This window comes from Pogona vitticeps, chromosome 4, assembly GCF_051106095.1.
Source record: "Pogona vitticeps strain Pit_001003342236 chromosome 4, PviZW2.1, whole genome shotgun sequence".
Lineage (NCBI taxonomy): Eukaryota > Metazoa > Chordata > Lepidosauria > Squamata > Agamidae > Pogona > Pogona vitticeps.
Window position 1 is genome coordinate 196,983,618 of NC_135786.1, and position 6,941 is coordinate 196,990,558.

The window sequence follows — 6,941 nt, forward strand, 5'->3', positions numbered from 1 at the left end:
AACTGCAGATGAATGACTGCACATTGAAAAGAAAAGAAAACATGAAGATCTCCCTATTTTATCCAGCTAGAGAAAATGGAAAGAGTAAAGACTGGACCTTTGTCAATCCTGCTTAGAGTGATGCATGAAAAGCTGCAGAAAAAGGCTTTGTTACCATCCATCTTTTTATTAATCTGGCTAAATTAAAGGTTTTGGCTTTGGTGTTTGTTTGTTTGTTTTCCAAACCACTCAGCACCAGCCAGCATTAGCACTTTCTGAGCATCTACCTCCACTAAGCAGATCTGCCGAGTCACTGCTTTCCACTAAGAGCTCCTCCACAGTAAAAAGCAAATAAATCAATAGCAGTGTGGTGCTTGGGAAGAATAAAAGCAAAAGGTGCTGCAGGAGGACCACAGCACAAAGTAATGTTGCCATACTTAGAATCAGCAGCTCCCTGCATTGCACCATATGGGGTGCAGTCCAGACAACAGGAAAATCAGCTGTGCCCAACAGTGCAATTATGAATAAGCATCACTCTGCAAAAAAAATACCCCTTTTGACCTGGTTGACCTTATGTTTAAATAAATATCAAGCTACGTACTTCCCCACAGTACGACCTTCACCTCAGCATACCGGTGACAGCAGCCCTGAAGTACAAATGGCAGAGAGATTACTGTAATGAGGCAGAGAAAGTATGTTCACTTTTTCCTCACCCTCAGTGCAGCTACTTTTATGGCAGTGGGTTGAATATTAGTTATTAAAAACACTATTGTATCAGGGTGTTTTAAAATCCAGGAAGGTCTGTCTGAATAACAACATTTTAAATATTTTTTAAAGGTTCAGAATGAAAGGGCCAGACGAATTTCGGGCGAGAGACTGTTTAAATAGCTTTATCTTCTATGATTGTATCTAAACTCCTTTTAAAGCCATCCAGGTTGGCGTCCATCACCACAGTGAATCATGCCAATGCAGGAAATACACAGCTAGCGCATCCTAGCTGGTGATATTGAATTCCACAGTACAAACTGTCTGGAGAAGTATATCTTTTTCTCTCCCTGGAATCTTCCTCCATTCAGTTTGACTAGATGCCCTCAAGTTCTAGTCTTATGAGAGACTTTGGAAATTTTCTTTATATCCATTTTCTCCATACCAAGCACTATACAGTTCTATCATGCCCTCCCTTTACCATTTTTCCTATGCTAAAGAGACACAAATGCTGTAACATGTCATCCAAGTAGCTGTTGCAGTCTATAAGCATTAGGGTTGCTCCTCTCCACATTATTTCCAGTTCTATAATTTTGTTTTTCAGCTGAGGTAGCACAACTGTATTCAAAATGTATTTACACCATGGATTTTTGTGATGGCACTATGATACTGGAAGTCTTATTTTCAGTCCATTTTCTAATGATTCCCAACATGTTCTAATTCTCAACATAATTCCTTCCTTCCTTCCTTCCTTCCTTCCTTCCTTCCTTCCTTCCTTCCTTCCTTCCTTCCTTCCTTCCTTCCTTCCTTCCTTCCTTCCTTCCTTCCTTCCTTCCTTCCTTCCTTCCTTCCTTCCTTCCTTCCTTCCTTCCTTCCTTCCTTCCTTCCTTCCTTCCTTCCTTCCTTCCTTCCTTCCTTCCTTCCTTCCTTCCTTCCTTCCTTCCTTCCTTCCTTCCTTCCTTCCTTCCTTCCTTCCTTCCTTCCTTCCTTCCTTCCTTCCTTCCTTCCTTCCTTCCTTCCTTCCTTCCTTCCTTCCTTCCTTCCTTCCTTCCTTCCTTCCTTCCTTCCTTCCTTCCTTCCTTCCTTCCTTCCTTCCTTCCTTCCTTCTTCCTTCCTTCCTTCCTTCCTTCCTTCCTTCCTTCCTTCCTTCCTTCCTTCCTTCCTTCCTTCCTTCCTTCCTTCCTTCCTTCCTTCCTTCCTTCCTTCCTTCCTTCCTTCCTTCCTTCCTTCCTTCCTTCCTTCCTTCCTTCCTTCCTTCCTTCCTTCCTTCCTTCCTTCCTTCCTTCCTTCCTTCCTTCCTTCCTTCCTTCCTTCCTTCCTTCCTCCTTCCTTCCTTCCTTCCTTCCTTCCTTCCTTCCTTCCTTCCTTCCTTCCTTCCTTCCTTCCTTCCTTCCTTCCTTCCTTCCTTCCTTCCTTCCTTCCTTCCTTCCTTCCTTCCTTCCTTCCTTCCTTCCTTCCTTCCTTCCTTCCTTCCTTCCTTCCTTCCTTCCTTCCTTCCTTCCTTCCTTCCTTCCTTCCTTCCTTCCTTCCTTCCTTCCTTCCTTGACTTTCCCAAAGGCATTTTGCATTCCAACAGCAATGAAATATAATGGCCAGCCTTGCCCCCAGCTGCTCAGTTCTTGGCCAGACTTCCTTTGAGGCCACACAAAGTGGGAGCCACTGGAAGGAGTCCATGTTCATAAGTACTACACTGTTGAATCTTGTACATTAAGCCTTCAACTGCGAGAAAAATCCAGCTGGCTTTAGCCACCATATACTATTTGAACAAATTAAAGAGGGTGGGGAGGAAGGGAAAACAAAAGAGAGAGAAATTGAAGACAAAATGTACTGGCACCTTAAAGATTAATAGCTTTGTTTCTGTGTGAGATTCTGATAAGCTTTAAAATGTCACAATATTTTGCCGCCTTGTGTCGTTTTGGGGAGAAAGGCAGGATAGAAATATTTTAAATAAATAAATAAACAAACAAATTTTATCCATTAGTTCCCCAACTCATTTTTTCCCTGTATTTTAATTTGGTCGACATACTGAATCAGACTAATATGGTTTCCTCTCTGGAAACATGCTGGCTTAAATCCTACTATGTAAACATGCAGGCTTAAATCCTACTGTGTAACTTTATACCACACCACAAATATGATGGCAGCCTCCACAACTGTGCTTCTGTAGTTTCAGGCCTTCCTAGAGCTGCCTCCCTCAGATTTTGGGGTCCCCTGGAGATTTCTTCTTTTAGGGACAGTCTTTGGCAGTCATGGAACAGGAAGGGCAACTATTTAAAGCTGGGAAATAGCTACAGCCAGACCAAGCACCAGGATTAACGGTGGCATTTTTCTGGCTTTAAATCATTCCTTCTCCCATTTCACAGCTCTTGAAAGCTGCCCTAGGATAAAGGGGATCCTAGATATCTCTAAAACCAAGGGGGAAGGGATTCTGGGAGACTTTTTATTGCCCCCCAAACAGCCATAACATGACCACATCTAATGACATAATCCTTGTTGTCAGCTTCACCAACAAGATTTCAGTCATAATGTCTGCTGCCTATGTATGCAATTAAAGAAAACTCAGCATATCCATCTGTAAATGCCAACACTTATTACTATGATCAAAACATCGCTGTTTCACACTATTGTATTTGAAAACCACCTCAAGAGATGAAGTCTTCAGAGACTCCAAATAGAAATTATTTTTTCTCGCAAATCCTTGCTTATACCTCTTCAGACTTCATTTTTCCTTATATGGTAACTGCTCAACACTGTTCTTATGGTCCTTTTTAGAATCAGTACCATCTGGTTTACTAAGTTAACATTAATTCAATTACTTTGTGGTGAAACCTCTTCTGGCTTAACTCCAAAGCTTACAATGTACCCTGTCAACAAATAACAATGAAAGTGGGTTCATCCAATCCAGCTATTTTCCAGGTGTTGCCTCTGTCTGCCTCCCACCCCTCTCCCTCCCTCCCTCTCTGTGTCTTTTTTTAAAACCAGACAGGAAGACCCCTCATGCTTGAATCCTCTAACCATTTTTGAAGTAGCATTCACCATACATCTATTTTATATGCTACAGATTTCATCTGCATGCAGTTGTGCACTATCTCACCAATTGTTCCCAAATTAGGAGAATTTGATTTTTCTCAAAAAGATAATGTAGCACATAGCAGTGCTAGCCTGTAGTAAAGAGAGAGAGAGAGAGACGGAGTCGAATAGGTGGAAACTAGCAAAATACAAAGCAAAAAGCAAAAGCAAACACTGTTGTAGAAAGACTTCCTCCCCTAGAACTCACCTGACTTTTTCTCTCACCCATGCAGCTTCTTCAAATCATCCAGTTCAATCTACAAGAGTTATGTTGCTCATTGTAAAGACCTTCTCTTATTCTCTCTATTAGTGGTTTTGCACCGAACTAAGAAAAGTCTTTTTTTTAATTTTTACTAAAACTCAACAAGTTCTCCTGCTAGCATGGCTCTTCTAGATTCTAGATATACAGTATATGCCTTTTGCAGGTGTAGACCTCAAGCCAGCAAACAGCCATGGGAGGTCTGTAGGTCTACTGCTTTGGACAGCACTATGGGTGTCCTACGTATTTGCCATATAAAGAATTTGAAAACAGCCATAGATGGGGCTCGGGTGGGGCTGATCTTTTCTTAGCTGCCTTTGACAGCTTTTTGCAGCCTGAGAAGGTCTGGCAGAGGCTTCTGCTGGCCAAGAAAAGCTGTCATTTCAAAGAACTTAGAGGTGCTGGATGGAAAAGGACTAATCTGGGAATTCTTGTGCTGCAAGGGGTTTTAATCATAGCCAGAGCAGAATGCAATGCTTGCCCTTCATTGCGGCAAATGTTACAAGCCTATGAAACTAGTGTCTCAATTCAAACCCAGCAAGCCTTTGTTGACATCTCTAAATTTAACAGTTCCTCCAGATGTCAGACTATTCTGAAGAGAGGAATTGTGCTGGAATTGTTTTAACTGTCCTGGCTTAATTGGTTGGCAATATTAAAACAAAGGTGATTTATTTCTTCCTGAAACCTAACTGGCTTTTTATGTACTGCAAAAGTTTATGAATTATGAAATTATGTTCTCATTGATGCTGTAAATGTAAATAATTGATGAGACTAAGAATCTTTTTGCTCCTTTTAAGTATGCAGATATTTAGTTCAAAGTGATAATGAACCCTCACAGTTTGTTCATAAAGGCGATGAATACTACCGTGCCATTCTTGAGATAATTTCCCCAATTCTTTTAGCATTTCAGTGATTTTATCTTTGGTGGTATTATGGACCAATGGTTTTGATAATTGAAAGTGTAAAGGGAATAATATACATATTTCTAGGTCAAATGGGAAAAATAATGTATCTGAACATACAACTAGCAAAACAATTATTTTCTGAAAGAGGAATTTACTCTATTTATGAGTAAAGAAGGGAAGCGCCAAAGAATGCTCCAACTACCATATAATTGCACTTATTTCACGCGCTAGCAAAGTTATGCTCAAAATCCTCCAAGGTAGGCTTCAGCAGTATGTGGACCAAGAACTCCCAGAAGTCCAAGTTGGATTATAAGGGGCAGAGGAACCAAATTGCTAACATGTGCTGGATTATGGAGAAAGCCAGAGAGTTCCAGAAAAAAATCTACTTTTGCTTCATTGACTAAGCAAAAGCCTTTGACTGTGTAGACCAGTGGTTCTTAACCTTGGTTACTCAGGTGTTTTTGAACTGCAACTCCCAGAAACCCCAACCAGCACAGTTGGTGGTGAAGGCTTCTGGGAGTTGCAGTCCAAAAACACCTGAGTAACCCAAGGTTAAGAACTACTGGTGTGGAGCACAACAAACTATGGCAAGTTCTTAAAGAAATGGGAGTGCCTGACCACCTTATCTATCTCCTGAGAAATCTATATGTGGGAGAGGAAGCAACAGTTAGAACTGGATATGCAACAACTGATTGGTTCAAAATTGGGCAAAGGGTACAACAAGGCTGTACATTGTCTCCCTGCTTATTTAACTTACATGCAGAATACATCATGCAAAAGGCTGGACTGGATGAATCCCAAACCGGAATTAAGATTGCCAGAAGAAATATCAACAACCTCAGATATGCAGATGATATCACTCTGATGGCAGAAGGTGAGGAGGACTTAAAGAACCTCTTAATGAGGGTGAAAGAGGACAGTGCAAAAAAATGGTCTGAAGCTGAACATCAAGAAACTAAGATCATGGCCACTGGTCCCATCACCTCCTGGCAAAAAGAAGGGGAAGATATGGAGGCAGTGACAGATTTTACTTTTTTGGGCTCCACGATCACTGCAGATGGTGACAGCAGCCAGGAAATTAAAAGATGCCTGCTTCTTGGGAGGAAAGTGATGACAAACCTATACAGGATCTTAAAAAGCAGAGACATCACCTTGCCAACAAAGGTCCTCATAGTCAAAGCTATCGTTTTTCCAGTCGTGATGTATGGAAGTGAGAGCTGGACCATAAAGAAGAACTGATGCTTTTGAATTGTGGTACTGGAGGAGACTCTTGAGAGCCCCGTGAACTGCAAGGAGTGGTCGACCAGACCAGATGGGCGGGATATAAATCAAATAAATAACAAATATCTAAATAAAATAAGGAGATCAAACCTATCCGTTCTGAAGGAAATCAACCCTGAGTGCTCATTGGAAGGACAGATCCTGAAGCTCAGGTTCCAATACTTTAGCCATCTCATGAGAAGAGAAGTCGCCCTGGAAAAGATGCTGATGTTAGAAAAGTGTGAAGGCAAGAGGAGAAGGGGACGATAGAGGATGAGATGGTTGGACCGTGTCATCGAAGCAACCAACATGAATTTGACCCTACTCTGAGAGGCAGCGGAAGACAGGAGGGCCTGGATCATGAAGAGTTGGACATGACTTAATGATTAAACAACAACAACCACAAGTTCAAGGAAACAAGTAAAATTAAAATCAAATACGGTCAGAACAGAGACTTAACATTCCCTTTTTTTTATATTATATATATATATATATATATATATATATATATATATATATATATATATATATATATATATATATATATATATATATATATATATATATATATATATATATATATATATATATATATATATATATATATATATATATATATATATATATATATATATAATAAAATTATATTATAAAATATATATATTATAAAATTAAAAGTATCTATGGTAAATTCCACAAGGAAAATCGACTCTATAACATGTGGATTCTGTGCTGCAGTCAATAAAAAAAGGCACTGTCACTCC